We start from the raw sequence: 19,608 nt of genomic DNA, 5'->3' as shown, positions 1-19,608 counted from the left end.
GTTGTGAGCCTGGTCCAAACCTTGTGGGTGTGTATTGTGTATTATAATTATAATAGAAAACTCTCACTTTGTTGGAATTGAAGGAGTTGAGGTTAAATTTGTATCATGGAAGTCAAGGTGGAACAAAACTAGGCCTGCGGGGCTTCAAACCCGTTCCTACTACTACTTCTACTACTAATAGTAGTCTTACTACTACTATTATTACTACTACTATTGCTACTACTACTTATACAGTGGAATCGTATAGCAAAACTGCACATGTAACGAAGTAAATCACTTTTTTGAGTATAATTTTTTTTTAAATTTCCATGGCTCGGGTTTGAACCCAGGCCAAAAGCAATAATAATTACTAGCGCATTGCGCTAGTATATTCCGCCGCGAAGACCGCCAGTAACAGACATTTGATTTCTGTCGTATTTATATATGTTACGTTGCGAGAAACTGATAACTACAACTAAGTAGAACCGCGTATTTAGCTCCTATTAGTAGGGTCGAGCGTGATTTAAAAATATGCTTCTGAACACTGGTCAATTTGTCTACGTTTTACTTTCAAGGCCTAAATTTCCCTTTTTCATTCGTTTCTGTTTACTTACCTAAGGTGAGTATCTCTAAGTGAAAAAATAAAACTTGAAGCATTTTTGGATATTGACATTTGTAATTGTAATAATAGCAATAAGACTTATACTACTACTTGGGTTTTGGGACACACAGTCTGTGAATTTTTAGAGGAGTTAACTACAGGAAAATAGATTTTTGAATCACTGTAATATATAAATTATTATATAAGAATGAATGTAACAATGTGTGCCTAACCATTGCGGCCAAATTGCAGAAAATGAAATGAATTTTGGCATATAGTTAGGCCTTAATCCAAACATGGAAGTTTTCATATTGCTTTCACTATAAAAATATCCTAAGGGATAGTAAGGTTCAGAATTTTTGCGAAAAAATTTAATATCTTACAAGCCGTTCAACTTACGGAGCTGAAATTCAGTATATTAACTCTTTATTCAAACTGAACAGAACGTCTCCGAGCATTTTTTAAAACTACTCCTCTATGGGGACGGGCGGCACATTCTATATATGATAAATTGTTAATGGGTTAGTTTGTAAAAATAATCTAAAACGATCGACATTAGTTGAGAAGCAAACAATATAATGCTTCACATCTTATATCCATATATGCTTACTATCAGGGGCTGAACCAGGACGCACTTCAGGAGAGGCGGTGGGTTGTAAAACTGCTACTTAGAACTTCTTTTAAGAACTCCGAACTCTGAGTTTAATTATATATAAAATAAGAATGTTTCCTCTTCCGGGGGAAAATCGACCTTCCTGGATCCGTCCCTGATTTCCATGCCATTTCTACTATAATAATTCCTGAAGCTTGTTTATTATATGGAGCGCTTAGAGCACAGGGGAATCAACCTATAAAGTTATGAGAGAAATAGACAACATTTGTAATGTAAGCTTCTGTACGTTTGTCTATTTACCTTGATTGGGACTTTAAAAATTTCATCCGTTTTTCAGCAACGAAATAATTAGACCATGATGATTTAATTCAAATTCATCGTAATTTTGCAATGTCAAGCACTTTACCATTTTATATCGTAAAGGTCAGACCCATAGTTATTGTAACAGAGCGGTGCTTGAGCGATTCACCGTAAATATTCAAACTCCGATTGGTTACAATTTCACAACCTGGTTGTATTACAAGTGTAAACTCTTTAGTCGGTAGTGAAGAGGCCGTAGATCATGTGTCAGAGTTAGTGATTATGTGTTTTGATGGATCAGTGGTTCATGGTGGTTGGTGGGTCGGAGTGGGTCATAGATAGTGGTGGGTGAGATGGGTCACGGTGGGTGCTGGGTCAGTGGGTCGTAGGTAACGGTGGGTGCTGGTTCAGTGGGTGAAGTTTGCATTGGCTAATTATGCTTAAATAATTTGGGCTCGGTTCAAACTTCAAGCATAATCTGTCCGTTCATTTCAGAGAACGAACGGTAATTTGGTTCAGTTTTGTTTGAAAAGAGAGTTTTCGAACAAAACTATTTCAACTTTTCAGAAAATCCGGTTATATCTTGGAAAAGTTCTAAACAAGCGTTTGAAATATTAAATGTACTTGGTGCATCTGTGTTTGTGTCCCTGTCGTTCAATTTTACTGGAAATAAATGTAAAACGAGAATAACCGAATATAATAGAGATAAGCTACGGAGATACTTTCGGTCTCCTTTTTAAATTTAGGGGACACGGTGGCTCAGTAGTAGAGCGTTCACTCCCGGTGCTTGGGGCCCCTGGTTCGATCCCAGCTCGCTCCATGTGTACTTTGTGCTGGAGAAACACCGTGCTTGTGGGTTTTCTCGGGGTTCTCCAATTTAACACAACTTTCTTCCTTCCATCATTTTAATCATCTATCATAATCACCGTCTCCTTTAGCCTAATCAGCATAAGATGAGACGTAAAACTTAAAGATTTCATTTTATTTCCTTATTTTTTATTTTAAAGTTGAATTCTCTGGACTATAGTATTTTATCATGACCGAAATCTGTTTGATCGTTAATAAAATATTGGAATCGTAAACGGTTTCAATTTGCTACATACAAGAGTGTTTCTTGACTGCTACTTAAAAGAGAAGTCCTAGGGTAGTGGCTTGAGCATTCATTTCCTGAGTTACGGGTCCGCGGTTCGATTCCGACCGAGAAAATTCATTAAAAATTTATACTTTACAATGTTGATATTTCTAGTGTATAATAACATGAAAAATGTCAATATATCTCGTGCTTACAAGTTAGAGTTGAAACGACTTCCTTTACATGGAAGAAACTGACAACATGACGTCACAATCTACAATCTCGGTTCCTACTGTCTGAAAACTTAGCGTGTTTAGCAAACAATTCATGAATACAGAAGGGTCATCTTAAAGGCCTAGTATGACTCATACGTTTGTCTGAAACGTGATTTCGGAATTGTTTCTAAGTTCTTCCACTCTTACTACAAATAATAATAATAATATTTTCGTTCGCTATTTTCAACACCTTCCATATATTCGTTCAACGAAAATTGGTAAATAGGAACTATTCTTTTTTACATTTGTATGTATATTTTGTTAAAATATCAAAGTAACGCATGTTTAATCTAATGTCTTTTACCCAAAAAAAGGATGGTACCATATATCGTGATGAAGACAAATCTTACTTAGTTTCTGTTACAAATCCTACTTAGTTTAAGACATCCGAAGGTTCGATTTTCATATTCTGAAATAGCTGACACCTTCTCATCCACCTCTTTTCCTTCCAAAGTTTCTTTTAAAACGCAATTCATACTTTTAGAGGGTCTAAAATTTTCATTTCATTTTTCATAACTTCAGTATGCTTATTAAGCATTGGAGTTGAGTTGAGTGTAGTTTATTTTGAGTTTAACGTCTCGTTCAGCAGCAAGGCGATATAAGACGTGGACCTTACTGATTAACGTGGAATCCGAACCACATGAGCTCACACCGGGATATTAAGCATTGGAATTGGACGTAATATTGAGGTCCGAAAAAATGGAGTAATAATAATAATAATAATAATAATAATAATAATAATAATAATAATAATAATAATAATATAGAAGACAAAATCCGTATGGGGACACATTGTATTAAAATCTGTAAAATCGCAATAAGCGTTAGGCAAAAGTTACAAAATAGTTGGGATTGGGGAGAGGTGTCAGGACCATCAGGACATACCCTGTGCATACGTCCATACAACTAGCTAAATGTTAAGCGGCATGTTTCAAGGCAATAAGTCATGTAGAAAATAGGGCTAGTGAACTCACAAGAGCCATATGAAAATTTGTTTTTAAGTGATGGCTATGCCGGCTAATCTACAGAAGACGTAGATTATAAGAATGAAAGAAATATTGGAATAAAGAAAGTGGGAGGAAGTGTAACCCGAAGAAAACCTACACATACGGTGTTTGTTCAGCACAATGCCCACTAGGCGGGAGCTGGGTGGAACAGGGTGAATCATTAAAGTAACACCACTTCTTTAATAATAATAATAATAATAATAATAATAATAATAATAATAATAATAATAATAATAATAATGGTATTAAAATTTTGTAGTTGCCCTAAAATTTGGCAAACTTATTTAAACGTACGAATTTCGGGGAAGGGGTACCGTAAATTCAAGACACACCTCTGATACCACCCAAAATTAAAGAAAGCTTTCCACTAAAGTTTCATGTAGAAAGTATTCTACTGTTCGTTTTAAGGAAAATAACTGTAATAAAAAAAAAGCTCAATATCATTGAACAGTAAGGCATATAATAAACTAACTTATAGAATATGCAGATGTAATTACCAATACTTTGCTACAAAAATATATACACAGATCATAATTCTGTGTGCTCTGAAATGCAAAGTAAGAAAATAACGTTTAAGCTTCAGTCTACAGAGCAATTGTTACTTATAGAGTGATATACGCTTTTTCGAGAATCGAGATAAGACGAGAAATGTTTACGATACTTTTCGCCTCGTCTCATCTCATCGCCAAAGCGAGACGATAATTTGAGTTAGTATTGTCCCGTCACGAATGTAACAAGTTAATCCTCATCCCGATTTTGTTTGTTTTGTTTTAGAATCGAGATGAGACATTCCTCTTCTCATGGGCAACATTAAACTAAACCGAAATATTTTTTGCCAAATGTCACGTTTCTGTTTGTAATGGTATGACCTGAGCGATAATATGTTTCCAATTTTTAATTTTCTACGGGATTATTATTATTATTATTACTATTATTATTCCTGAAAATTTGATAGTTCAAGCATTGAAACATCCGAGGATTCAAATATCTGAATATAATAAAACATGTCATCGCCGATCAAATTGCCATCACAATTCGTAAAGTGAAAAAATTACCCAACGTGGATTCGACCGAAGAGCTTCCAGATTATTGGCCAAGCGCCTTGACCTCTGAACCACTACACCTACGCTGTAAATGATTCGTCTTTTGTCTGGTTACGTTAGATTTGTTTGCCTCCGTTTGCAAAATTGTATGTTATTTTTCTTTGATTCAAAAAGTCTTTCGTATTTCTTTTATGATTACATAAGCTATTAATCTTCGGCAGAGTTTATATTAATAACATGAGTTGTTCTGAAATCTTTGGTTGACAAGTTTGTTTCTTTTCCACACGAAACTACAGATATGACATTTAATTCTCATATTCTGCATTTGTTACAAGGCAGTGGCCATTACCTGGTCAAAGACTTATGTCCGCCACGATACACATATTGAAGAAAAAAGAAGATAGGAGCATAATAGAAAGATTTGCCTATCGATGACTGCAAACCTTTCAGTACTTTTCTATGGTAACTTTTGGTACGACAAATTCGGTGAATGATTCCATATGTACGTAAAAAAGTCCTAAAACACTTTTGTGCTTAATATTAATGAGTTCTTGAGAACTCTCATATATTGCAGTTTTTTTGGTTCCTTCATTGTGCACAATGGAAAATAAATACGAGAAGTCAGAATAATCATTCGGCTAAATTATTTACAAAACGAAATAATTATTTACATACTTAATCTTTACAGGAGAAAAACTTAAATTCCATGGAAGAATATAATATATATATTAATTTTATGAAACAAGAAGGAGCGCCAGAAAGAATTCTTAGCTTGTTCGAACGTGCTGTTTCTGACCATTCTATGGAAGAAGGATTGTGGCTTGATTTTACCGAATATGTAATTAAAACTCTAAGTTCTGAAGAGACGATTCTGTGGGTGCTGAAACGTGCAACTAAGTATTGTTCTCATAACGCAGTAATATGGCAGCGTTATATAAATGGTCTGGAGAAGTACAATTATTGCTTCGAAAAAATTGAAGGTAAATGATATATTTTACTTACTTTTGGTTTTCTATGTAGAAGTTTGAAACTAGAATATGTTAATTAGTAATATTTACTTCTTTATTGTATAACAGTCATAACTCAATTGCGGTTACAACAATATATCTTTACACAGGATATTTATTTATATCCAAAGGACGACAGTAATAGGTCAAATTGGTTGATCCCGCTTTTTCGACGAAAAGGTTGAAGCATTCTCCAATCTCTGGATTATGGATTATCTAAACGGTCGCCTCTTTCTTGTAATCTTTTAGTATTTTCTTCACCTGGACTTCGTTTCTACATAGGCAAATCCTTGTATAACGTTGAATATAGAAGCTAATTAGTATTTATTACTTCACTATTTGATTGAAAGGTGAATAATAACTCAAATATATTATAATTGTTAAATATTCATTATTACTGGGTTGACAGAAATTAAACCTGAACCATGACAGCAAAACAGGTTGATATACAACTAGACGAACAAGAGAACTTATCTCAAGTGGGAAGATTTGCACATTCTGTACGTTGATTGTGTGAATAAGGTATTAATTTCCAATGTTGACATATAATTGTTACCAAACAGTGAATACTTGAGGATTAGTTATTTCTAAATTCTTACTGTCATGAACTGAACAAATTCCAGAAAACACAAAACATCATTTAGACAGATACTTTGTATTTCGGCTGTTAGTACGGTTAAGTTTGCTCCTGTCTTAAATTTAAGCTGCCATATTTATTCTTTCATATACAAATAAATATATTTTCTGTTGAATTGTGAAAATATTTATAAGCAGTAAATATATTCTTACCAGGAACACTTTTCTGTAGATGTTAACGTAATTATATCTCTCGTTGCTAAGCAACTATTTTTCCTCCTTAAAGTATTCATACTTGCTAACACCACTGAGAAATTGAATTTCTTTCGTAGAAAAATAACCTGTTTATATTTCAGTATTTTAACTAAATGTCTGCACCAAAGATATTTTAAGCTTAATTCCATTTTAAACTTAGATTTAAATATGTTGATTTTTATATTAAGACATTTTCTTTTATACAGTAAAATTTAGTTCAATTAATTATAAATGTGTAAACGTAAAAATGTAAAATAATAAAAATTTAAAATAACAGAAATTAAAATTGTGTTGTAACATTTGGGACAATACAACGCTGCTCTTTCTCTCAGAAAAAAACTGATAAACGAGAGAAAACGAAATTACAGTTTTATTTTTAATTTCTCTTAATATGATCTCTATATTTCGTTGTATTAAAACTCCTTTTAATAAATTAATAGTTAACTGAAACATTAATTGCAAGGTAAATAATGTAAATCTCGTAGAAATATTATTTTTTTAGGATCAAGTGAAGTTTTGAAATTAAAATTCAGCAACAGTAAATGAACTCTTTTCTATATAAATATATTTTAAACATACATTCTCGTTTTATTTATTTCTGCATAATTGTAAACTTTGAAAATGAAAACTACACAAAATCGATAATATTCAAAATAGGGAAATACAGGTATTTAAAACTTACAGTTCTACAGGTGGATTATAATCCATTAATAACTCTTGTTTCCTGTCAGCAGTACAGTTAAATAGTTTGAGATTTGATACATTTTGTTTCCTTACTAGATTTTTTTAAATCTACTAACTGGACATAGTTTTTGAAAATTCTTGTTACTACATATGGTCCTGCATAAATTTCAAAATATTTATAAATTTTGTGCTGGATAGCAGAACTTTTCTGATGAGTTTTAATTAACACCAAATATTTTATAGAAATATCATGTTGCGTCTTTGATGATTTTATTTTGTTTCTCTTACGCAAGACCCCCTCGTTGATTTCGATCACCAAGTTCCTTTCATCTGTACTAATTTCTTTCATATCTTCTGGCCATAAAAGTCTTGCTTTCAATCGGTTTATGCTTTTTCTTCCTAAAAATAATTCTGCAGGTATTAATCCAGTAGCTAGTGATACAGATTGATTTAGTAGTATTTGTACTGCTTCTAAGTTCTCACTCCACTTAGTATGATTTTGTTTACAGAACCAAGTATTCGCTTTATTTGTCTATGACTGCGTTCAACTTTTGAACTCTTTGGCTTGTACGGATATGTTGTATAATGTTTAATATGTTCTTTTTTACAAAATTATTTCCACGAGGCTGAGGTAAACTGAGATCCATTATTAGTCACTATAACTTGTGGTAACGAATAATGATAGAAGTAAGTTTTCCTCAGGACATTTAAAATTTCTTTAGTACCGGCTGCTCTTAAAGGATAACGGCTATACACATCTAACACAGATAAAATATAGTAATATCGAATGCTACATGGCAGTTTCCCTATAGGATCAATACTCAACTTTTCCAAAATTCGGTTTGCTTCTACTGAATAGTCTCCTCTGGCTATTTTATACGTAGCTGTTTTCGTTCGAGCACAAGCTAGACAGTTCCTACACGCTGTTATAAAATCTCTTTTCATGTTGCGCCAGAAAGACATTTGTTTGGCTAATGCATTACATTTTGCTGGTCCGAAGTGACCATTTTCGTGCAGTTTTGTAACTATTTCTTTAGTTAGGGTTTTAGGAACAATAATACACCAAGGTTTATTAGGTTTCAAATTATCACGTACAAACAACAGATTATTATGTATTTTGTAATTTTCTTCCTTCAGCTTGTCAGTGCTGACTATTTTTTGACAATAATCATCCTTAGATTGAAATTCCTTCAATTTACTTGGTTCTATTATGTCATCTATTCCAGTTGTTACTAAATTAACTTTGTACTTTTGATTCTTTTCTGATTCTAATGGAGGATAACGAGAAAGAGTATTGGCTACAAAATTATCACTTGCTTTTTCATGTACCAACTGTATATCAAATTCTTGTAATTTCAATATTAATTTCGTAGTTCGAGCGTTAAAATTTTGAGTAGTCATTGCTCGAGTTACCGCTATATTATCCGTATGCAACGTAATTCTCTTTCCGAGAACATATTGTCTAAAATAATTACACAAATACACTACAGCAGAAAGTTCTAGTTCATATATGTCCATCACTAATTCCGTCGGTTTAAGTTTTCTACTAGCATAGCCAATAATTTTTATTTCATCATATTTATCTACATTTGCTAAATATCCAGCGAGACAAATACCTGATGCATCACAGTAAATATGTAGTGGCAATTCAAAATTAGGCTGACACAATGCTGGTGGAGATATTAGAGCTAATTTTAATTTCTTGAAAAGTTCCGTGTGCTCATCATTCATTTTAAACTTGACGTCCTTTTTCAATAAACCAAACAATGGTGCTGAGAGAGCTGCATATTGTTTAATATATTTTTTCTCCAGGACGCGATGCCTAAGAATTTTCGCATCATTTTTTTATTAGTTGGTACCGTTAAATTTTTAATAGTTTCATTAAGTTTAGGATGCATTTTTATTTCTTTTCCTGTAACTAAATGACCTAAAAATGATATCTCCTTCTGCATAAACTAACATTTATTGAAATTTAATGAGAAATTAGTTTCGGTATATCTTTGAAGTATGTTTTCTAATTGCTTGAAATGTTCTTCTTTATTTTTACTATAATTTATTACATCGACAAGATAAGTAATAACAAAATCGAATGTTGTTAAACCAAAGACTTCTGCCATAGCAGACTGAAAAAAAACACACCTCGAGGAAAGTCCAATAGGAAGGAAACGCCAGACGAACTGTTTGCCACAGAATCTAAAAGCAGTACAATTATATGAATCCGGTTGTAGTTGAGTAGAATAATACCCATGAAAACAATCAAAACTACTGAACATGGTTGCACCTGACATTCTGTTTAATAGTTCGTTAATCGGATCTACTTGAACTTGTGGACATATCACTTTGAGATTCAGTAATCTTAAATCAATCACTGGGCGTACTACTCCTGATGACTTCCTTACGCAATGCATTGGATTTAAATATGAGCTTGGTCTTTCCTCTATTATTCCCCAATCAATCCATTTTTGTAATTGCTGTCCGAACTCTTTCTGCATGTCAATTGGTTGGATAGCATTTGCCCACCACTGGTTCTTGATCTTTTAACTGTATTTTATAAGGTTTTACCTTTGCTGGTCTAGGTTTCTCCGAAAAGAACTGACGATATTTCATTAACTGCTGTATCAAATATGTTTTATCTTCTGGCTCCAAATCTGTACGCAATCCTATCGTAGATATACTTTCTTCAGGTTGGGTAAGATATCCTTTTTCTACTTGAGTAAGTCTAACAGATGGATTTTCATAATTTAATAATTGAGATGGGTCTAAACAAACTGATATCTCCTGTCCACGTTTATTTCTAGCCGTCAGTTTCCTAGTTTTATAATTAATATTAACATGATATTTTGCAATAAAGGCATTCCTAATAAAAGATTAGTGACCAATCCTGAAACTGAAATTTCAAAAGTAACACCTATGTTTAAATTCAGAACTGTCATCCCTTTCACTTTGCATGTGGTATTTCCCACGAAACTTGTTAATGATACTGTATCAGTGTATGTCAATTTAGCATGGGGAAACTGTTCTTTTAGTTTACACCAAACTTCGTAGCTTAAAATATTTGTTTCACTGCCTGTATCAATAATACAATCCAAAGTAATGTTGTTTATTTGTGCCTTTAGTACAGGTGATTTATATATCTTTATAATATCCTATGTTTCTTTTTCTTCTTCTATTTTTATTCTTTATTTTTGTATTAATACTACCATTATTTGTAATGTTTACTCTTATAAATGGTCGGTCTTTTATGCTATTCTCATTAAAAATATGGCGAATACTGGCCGACTTCAGGATTCCCTGGTCTAGTTTAAAGTTGAAGGTTGCTGGCTAGGCGAATCCATATCTGTAATTCCTTCATGTTAAATATGATTGCAAAACCCAACGTTACCTGGACTCTTACTATTGTCGCTGTTTTGAACATTTACACATAATACGTCTACGTTATTTCCATTATTATGAACTTTCGTTTTTATCTCGGTTTCCATGTTTTCTGTAGTTTGATACTGCTTTTTCGTTAACTCATTCTGTCTGAAATTTTGCCCAGGATATCTATTATTGGTTAAATTACAACTACATGAACATCCTCTTCCTAAATTCTTTCTACCATAGTATGGACCTGATCGCATTATATTTCTACCATTATTTTCTTTACTATAATTTCTGATGTAGTGCCCCCTTTTGTTTCCGTTTGTGTAGCTACAGTTTCTCTCTTTAATTTACTATTTGGTAATATTTGTGCTTGTCTTATTTGAGGTGTGCGTCGCTCTGCAGTCTTTCTATTTCTAACTGCATTATTGTCCTCGACCTTTTCTAAAAGCACTCTACTGTCTGCAGTTTCTATTTGGAAGACCATTTCCACTAATTGATCTATGGAAGTAATCGGAAATAAGCGCAATTGTCTAGCATAACTTACTGGTAAAATATTTAAACACAGTTCAATGAGGTCATCAGTCTCTACCTTATCAACTAAATTTTGATAAGTTCTAGCAACATCCCAGATAAAGTTCACCAAAGTGGAATAACGTGTTGAGTCATATCGCAAGTTGTGTAATTGACGAATTCTAGCTTTGACTAGTCTGGGATTGTTAAATTTTCTAAAAATGCTTTTGCAAAATCATCGTAATTACGAAATTTTGACCTCACTGCCAAAACCCAAGACTTAGCAGAATCTGCTAAAAGTTTTTCAATAATCGTTAACTTATCCATCTCTCTAACTTGTGAAATGGTGAAATTACTTTCAACCTCTCGTAAAAATACACGGGGAAAATCATTCAACATATTTCCAGAATAATTAGGGTAGTAAGAAATATCTTGCAAATGTATCTTATCTTCTTTTGGAACAACTTTTGATGGCACTGAAAATGTGTTATTTGCGTAAGACACACCAATAGGCGTACACTTGTCGCGTCATTTATTACACATTCAGAAACATTTTTATTATTATTTAACTACGGAAATTCGAAATACTGTCTCTTATCTAATGATTCACCAAAAGTAAAGTTGAATCTACCATTACTGGCAACCCTGCTTGTATTATATGTTGACGGGAATAACGAATAAGAAGTCACACATGGTCTGTTAAGAGACGACATAATTCTGGAACTAAAAGTATTCGAATCTAACAAGGAGCCACCAACGAAAGAAACTGTTGGTTTCATATGTTCTGAATTTCCAAAACTAGTATCATTCGGGAAAGGATAAGAAATGTAGGCCGATGTAACTGTATTTGTAAAAGCACTGACAACAGATGATGAGGATGTTGGCGTTTCTGTAAGATTTGTATTATTAAGTGAACTAGATTTCGGTTCAGTTTCATTATCGTTATTTTCCAATTTGTCACTACCATTTACTAGAGAATCTACCGTTGATGCCAGTGATCTAACCTCTGAGCGTAGATCTTCAAGCTCTTCATTAACATTGGAAAACTTTTCATTCACTTCTGTTTGGATTTGATCACATATTTCAACTACTTTATTTTCTACTTCGTTTTGTAATTGACGCGAGAAACCAATGGTCAGATTCTGAAATTGATCATTAAGCTGTTGTTGCAACCTAATGTCACGGCTTTCAAGATTATGTTGTAACTTAACCTCCCAATCTTTCACTTCATCAAACCTTTCACTAAACTGTTGTTGCAGTTTATTAGTTTGGTCGTCTAATTTTATTAATAGTAATTCTAGTATGTCATTAGTATCACGTGATCTTATCCTTCCTGTCATTTCGTTTCCTATGCTATGCTGTTCATCAGACTTCCCAGCTTCCATCATACCTTTGTCACTCTTACATTTCTTACATAGAAATCCCTGTTCCATCCTAACTTGATTTTCATAAGTCCTTGATGTCAGTTTCACGCATTTTATGTGATAATCCCTAAACATCGTTTACATGTAATAGGCTCCACTGTTTTATTAACTGTATTGTTATCACAGCAATTAAATGTCATTAGATCTACTTCCGATCTTGATAAAATATCTCTAACATTTAATTGTACCATTGCTACCTATTCGAGCTGAAAACAGTCTAACTTAAGTTAGATATTATGCACTAAATGGAACAGCCACAAATTAAATAGCAAAACGAAACGCCACGTCACTATTTCATTAATAGTTCTTTACATGGAATAATAACACTCTTAGTTTTCTTTTTCTAATAAATAAATTATTTATCGTTTTCGGGGCAGGAACTTATAAACGTACTAATGCCTACGATGTTAACTTGAAATCTATTGTAAATCTGTCTTTTTCCCCACTGTTGTTATTAACATCCGAAATTAACATATATACTTATCCTGTCACGGTAAGCCACTAAATCAAGCATTCTCAAATCTCTGGATTATGGACTATCTAAATGGTCGCCTCTTTCTTGTAATCTTTCAGTATTTTCTTCACCTGGACTTCGTTTCTAGATAGGCAAATCCTTGTATAACGTTGAATATAGAAGCTAATTAGTATTTATTACGTCACTATTTGATTGAAAGGTGAATAATAACTCAAATATATTATAATAATTGTTTAATATTCATTATTACTGGGTTGACAAAAAGTGAACCTGAATCATGACAGCAAAACAGCTTGATACACAACTAGACAAACAAGAGAACGTATCTCAAGTGGGAAGATTTGCACATTTTGTACGTTGATTGTGTGAATAAGGTATTAATTTCCAATATTGACATATAATTGTTACCAAACAGTGAATACTTGAGGATTAGTTATTTCTAAATTTTTACTGTCATGAACTGAACAAATTCCAGAAAACACAAAACATCATTTAGACAGATACTTTGTATTTCGGCTATTAGTACGGTTAAGTTGGCCCCTGTTTTAAATTTAAGATGCCATATTTATTCTTTCATATACAAATAAATATATTTTCTGTTGAATTGTGAAAATATTTATAAGCAGTAACACTTTTCTGTAGATGTTAACGTAATTATATCTCTCGTTGCTAAGCAACGATTTTTCCTCTTATTTTTATATCTCTAGCAAGTATTCATAGTTGCTAACACCATTGAGAAATTGAATTTCTTTCGTAGATAAAAATAACCTGTTTATATTTCAGTATTTCAACTAAATGTCTGCACCAAAGATATTTTAAGCTTAATTCCATTTTAAACTTAGATTTAAATATGTTGATTTTTATATTAAGACATTTTCTTTTATAGAGTAAAATATAGTTCAATTGATTATAAATGAGTAAACGTAAAAATGTAAAACAATAAAAATTTAAAATAACGAAAATTAAAATTGTGTTGTAACATTTGGGACAATACAAGGTTCCTTCTCCTGTACTGGCTATGTGAGCTTTTAGTGAATGAGAACTTCGTGTCGGTTAGTTTTAGTTCTTTTCCCAATCTTTCATTCAGCCAATTCTTTCATTATCACCTATCTTGATTTGTTTTATTTAAACTGTAGGGTAGTAATTCACAGCAGAACATTACTACTACTACTACTACTGCTACTGCTACTACTACTACTACTACTACTACTACTACTACTACTACTACTACTACTACTACTACTAATAATAATAATAATAATAATAATAATAATAATAATAATAATAATAGGTTCTCTCGTCTCCCGATGATGTCGATGATTTTGCTTCTTGTCTTAGCATTCTAAGGCATTTGAGACTTTTTCCGGGCCAAGAGAAAATATATACCAAGTAATATTATGCAATTGGTGTTTGAACTGTTTTTTTTGGGGGGGGAAGAAACTTTCTCTGTTATGTATGTTATTTTTGCAGTAAAATAAACAGCAAAGAAAACAAAAAACAGAGAAAATGATGTAACTCACTATGCTGTGTTATAATTCTGGCGTTATAAATATTCGAATACTGCATAATTATAATATTATCTCTTTGATATTTTCAGATAAGTTTTCATTGGCTGCAATAGATAATGATAAAGTGAGAATTTAATCCTTCCAGCTGAATGTTTGTCTCGCTTCAGGGTTTTGTACCCACATAATCGTAATAATGACATTTCATCTCAAATTCACCCCGATAATTGTTAAGGGACAGTTAATTTTGTTTTAAAATGCCAGAAATAATAGTAATGAAAATAATAACATGACTCCACATAGCCCACTAAAAACACTATTTGATCTGTCATAGCCCAGTGTACGCTTTAACGTTTGTTATTGTAAGTGAACAAAAAAATAAATTACATCCTCTCATAATTATCCTAATATACTTTATCTGCAAAGTCGACTAAATTTTGGTGGTCAATCCAAAATCGTCTTCTACTGATAACGGCAATTTTAGTATAATTTGAATTATTTGACAGCTAATGTCTTAGAATGACATTGGCTTTTCTCTAACCAAATTGTTCACATTTAGTATTTTTGAGTCAACATCATGTTTATGTTTCTGATCACTCGCGCCACCTGTGTACGCCAGAAAAGAATGATAAATCGGTTTCGAATGGAAATTTATTGTGCACGTGTCAGCGCTGGGAAGCATATCTCATTCATACTTCCAAAAATGATGCTTTGTATATTTTAATTATTTTATTTCATTGTATTGTAATACCCTATGTGGTATTGTATACAAATAATACTTTACACTTGTGTTCGCAAACCTCACCTTATGGTTTTACATCAGGGTACTACGGACCACTTGGATTTATTACAATTAGCAGATGACGGATCCCTGGCTCTGCCTACGAAGACACGATGAAATTGGAGCAGCAGCGCCACCACCGCCAGGATGCCTATATAATGGGACGCAGCCAGCAATTCTACAGAAGTTCTCTGGTTTCGCTCCTATTGTTTGCCACGGAACATTACGAGTAACCTAACCCCAATTCTTTAGTCTGCCACGGCACTCTTTTGGCTATTCCTTTCTGCTAGCTTAAGCTGCTACGAGGGTCTGTTGGGTATCTTACTTCAGTTGCTTAGCCTGCCACGGGGCTCTGTGACTACTAACCTCCTCAGTGCTTGACACTCTGTTTAGCCTTGCACGGGGTTCTGTAGAGATCTTGTCCTTGCCATTACGGTCAAGGACTTCCTAATTTCTAACCCAATATTTCGAGGAGAATAACTGTAGTATTTCTATAAATACTGTGATAGTGAGTATTATAATAAAAATCAGTAGTGAGAGTCGATTCCAAACAGTCATTTATTTACGTGAGTTGTACGTGGTGCAGCTTGACCGATTCAGTTTTACTGAATACTCCCCTATCAGACGATATTTTTATCAACCGAAAGTGAACTTTTTAAACTCATATGCATATGATTTTTCTTATCAGCGAAGTTGGTGACTTACACGTGACAATATTTTTAGTGTATGCCTCATACCAGATCAGGAAAAAATTCTTTTCTGGAAGGCATTGCAAATATGTAAAACAAAATTCCTGGCCTTCTTTTAATATCCTTCACCTTACTAAGTACTCTGGACACTACAAAAGATCCGGATACCCTTTTCAAGTTATTCGATCACCTTGCGCTATTGCATTCGCGGAATGCTGAGAGAAATAAGAAAATCCTTCACATGTATCTTCAGGATGTGACTCTTACGTCGGTTTTGCAAGTAAAGATACAAAACCAATTGGACAAATTTGGTTATGATTAATTGAAAATCAAATTAACGGGCTTAATTAGGTCACAATTACCAGAATATAGGGCGGAATTTGAAATTTTCCAGATTAAACAATCGGAAAATGAACCTATTCATGCACATTTTTTAAAGGAAATTAAAGGTCATGCGTCAAGTTGTGCCTCAGGCCACCGAGGAACAAAAAATAATCTATTTTTTTGGGTTGAAAAAAAATTTCCAAAACAAGAACAATTTCACAATACTAATATCCAATCCATCTAATAGGCCAATAATATTAGCAAAGAATACACCAATTGTTTATGTTGAGGACAATCCAGAAGAGGTTAATTTACAAAGCGATCATCAATTAGGCGACCAAAAGTATGAAACATTTTATAGATCAAAACAGTAAATGCAAGAAAGGTTAAAGAAAACAGCCCCACTTTTCAATATCGAACTTTTTAATATAATCCCATATCTGACAGAAGATTAGAAAAGCGCTGTACACAATTTACCTTATAAATACAGAGACGTGTTCTTCCATTCGCCTACAGATATAGGATATTTTAGTACCTATAAAATTAGTATAAACAAAGAGGCTTCTTTTCATTAGAAGTCATCCCCTATTCCTTTGGCGGTGAGACCACAAATTGACCTCCAAATTAAACAACAATTAGAAGCCAACATCATCAAAGAAACCAGCGATAGTTCATTCTCATCGTCACTTCTGATACTGCGAAAGCCAAATTCGTCAGAATTTCGCTCGGTGTTGAGTTTCCAAACCTGCAGTAGGTTCACAAATTACCTTAGTATACCATTTCATCGAATCGAAATCGTATATCGAAAGAAGAGATTTTACATATGATTAGGGGCAAGTCCTGTGTATCAAGTATTGACATGAAACAATATTATTTTCAACTATTATTGCACCCTAAGAGCCAGAAATACATAACTTTTGAAGTCATTCATTCCAGGAAATGGCATCAATTTCAACGCTGCGTGATGGGACATACCACTTCATCTCAAAGTTAAACAATACTTGTTTCTGGAAAGTTTAATACCTCGTATCACTGTGTTTGCTGATGATCTGATTATAGGAAGTAAACATTAGAAGAAGCAATTATCAGACTTGGAATTACTTTTCCAGAGACTATATAAACATGGTTTTAGAGCCAGCTTAAGTAACATTCACTTATTGTAATCGGAATTAGATGTGCTAGGTTTTAGTCAGCTGGAAAGAAATCAAAATTTTACTAAAACTGCCAATATGGAACTGAATTTTAAAAATCCAACCTCGAAGCAGGGATTGAAATGTTTTCTCGGACTCTGCTCTTATTTCAGAGCCCAAATAAAAACATACTGAGAAAGTGTAGCCGTTTCATGTTCCTTTAAAAAAGAATTCAGAATTCAAGTGGACATAACAAGATGACGAATTATTCGAAAAGCCCGAAACAGACATAATTCAAGCCCCATCCTTATTTCATTTTGACAGAGCTGTGGAACTTCGCTTATACTCAGACGCGTCATCTGTATCGGCGGATGGAATCTTGGTTTCCTATGGTCCTAAAACTAACCACTAATGCGTTGTCTTTTATTGCAGAGACGGAGACGTTTTACTAAAACTGGGCGTAAGGCTTCAACCTGGCATAAACAATTATATACCTCAATATATGTTCTTAGGAAACTTCTTTATTTTTTACTAAATAGAAAATTCAAGCAATTTATTGATGCTAAGTTCCTTACATCATTGAACACTCAGCCCGACAGAGTGGGAAAATTCCCCATGGTGGATTGCCGCCGGTCCGTTGGCAACTATACGGAAGGGGCAACGGCTACGCCACCGGGGAGGTGTTTCTCCATCAGTTCTTGCGTGGCCAGACGGAAAAGCAAAAAATTGAAGTGTTTACCAAAGGATAACTACTTGAAGTAGGATGACGATACTTGGTTTAAAATCCGAATCGTAGCCTGTAAATTAAACCACAGACGACAAATCTCTGGCTCCTCCTGGGAAGCAGACGCTGACATCGAAGCAGCAGTGCTACCGGCGGCAGGACGCCTATATAATGGGACGCAGCCAGCAGTTCTGCATCACTTTCCTTCTGTCCCTCCTACTGTTTTAAAACAGAACATTACAAGTAACAAAACTCCCAGCCTCTAGTTTGTCACGGGTCTCTTGACTATTCCTTTCCTCCTGGCTTAGCCTGCTACGGGGCTCTGTTGGGAATCCTACCACACTTGCTTAGCCTGCCACGGGGCTCTGTGACAACTAACATTCTCACTGCTTGCCACGGAGCATTTGGGACTCCGTCGCCATTTTGCTTAGCCTGCCACGGGGCTGTGAAGAGATCGTGTCCCCGGCCTCACGGTCAAGGGCTTCCTAATTTCTAACTCAATATTTAGAGGAGAATAACTTTGTAATATTTTTATAAAGACTGTTATAGAATGGGTTTTAAAATTAAAGCCGTTAGTGGGAGTCGGTTCTGGACACTCATTTATTTTCCTTGCTCTACCTACAACCAATATGGGACAGAGGTTTACTATATAGAAATTTTGTTAAATAATTACTCAGAACGTTAATCAGAATACTCGTACATAGAAAAAATTTTGATCTCGTTCTGAAATGCATATGCGTTATTTGTAACGGAATATGACGTGTCGCATGTTCGCTTATTTTAATCCTAATAATATTAAGTGTGAATTAACGTAGCAGTTCTCTTTCCGTGCTCAGTTCAAATACAAAAAAACAGCAAAATAGTGTCAAAATAATAGATTAATTGTCGGAAACACCTGTGTGACCGCCATTTAGACTTGAAACGCAAGAAAAGGACCAGTGGTTAAACATTCTACCACAAGACACAGTCGCATTAAGATCTATGTTAAATTATCAAATTCTCTGCTGCATGACGTCCTTCGAAGAACTGACCGTATAATGGCAGGGAGGATTACTGTGTCTTAATGAACATTATCAGCGTTTGCGAATGAAATACAGTCGTAAGAGCTGTTTACGTTAGAAATGAAAGAATAACTGCCTTAATGGTCTTAAGCGCCAACTCTTGAGTGATGGAAGCATGCGGTAACACTGAATGTTGCATACAGTTAACTGGCATATTGTATCATAATTTTCTAATTATGTGGCAACGTTTCTTTACCAGTGTAGGAAAGA

This window comes from Thermobia domestica, chromosome 8 (genome assembly GCF_964235325.1).
Source record: "Thermobia domestica chromosome 8, izTheDome1.hap1.1, whole genome shotgun sequence".
Taxonomy (NCBI): Eukaryota; Metazoa; Arthropoda; class Insecta; order Zygentoma; family Lepismatidae; genus Thermobia; species Thermobia domestica.
Note: the sequence above shows the minus strand (reverse complement) of the source record.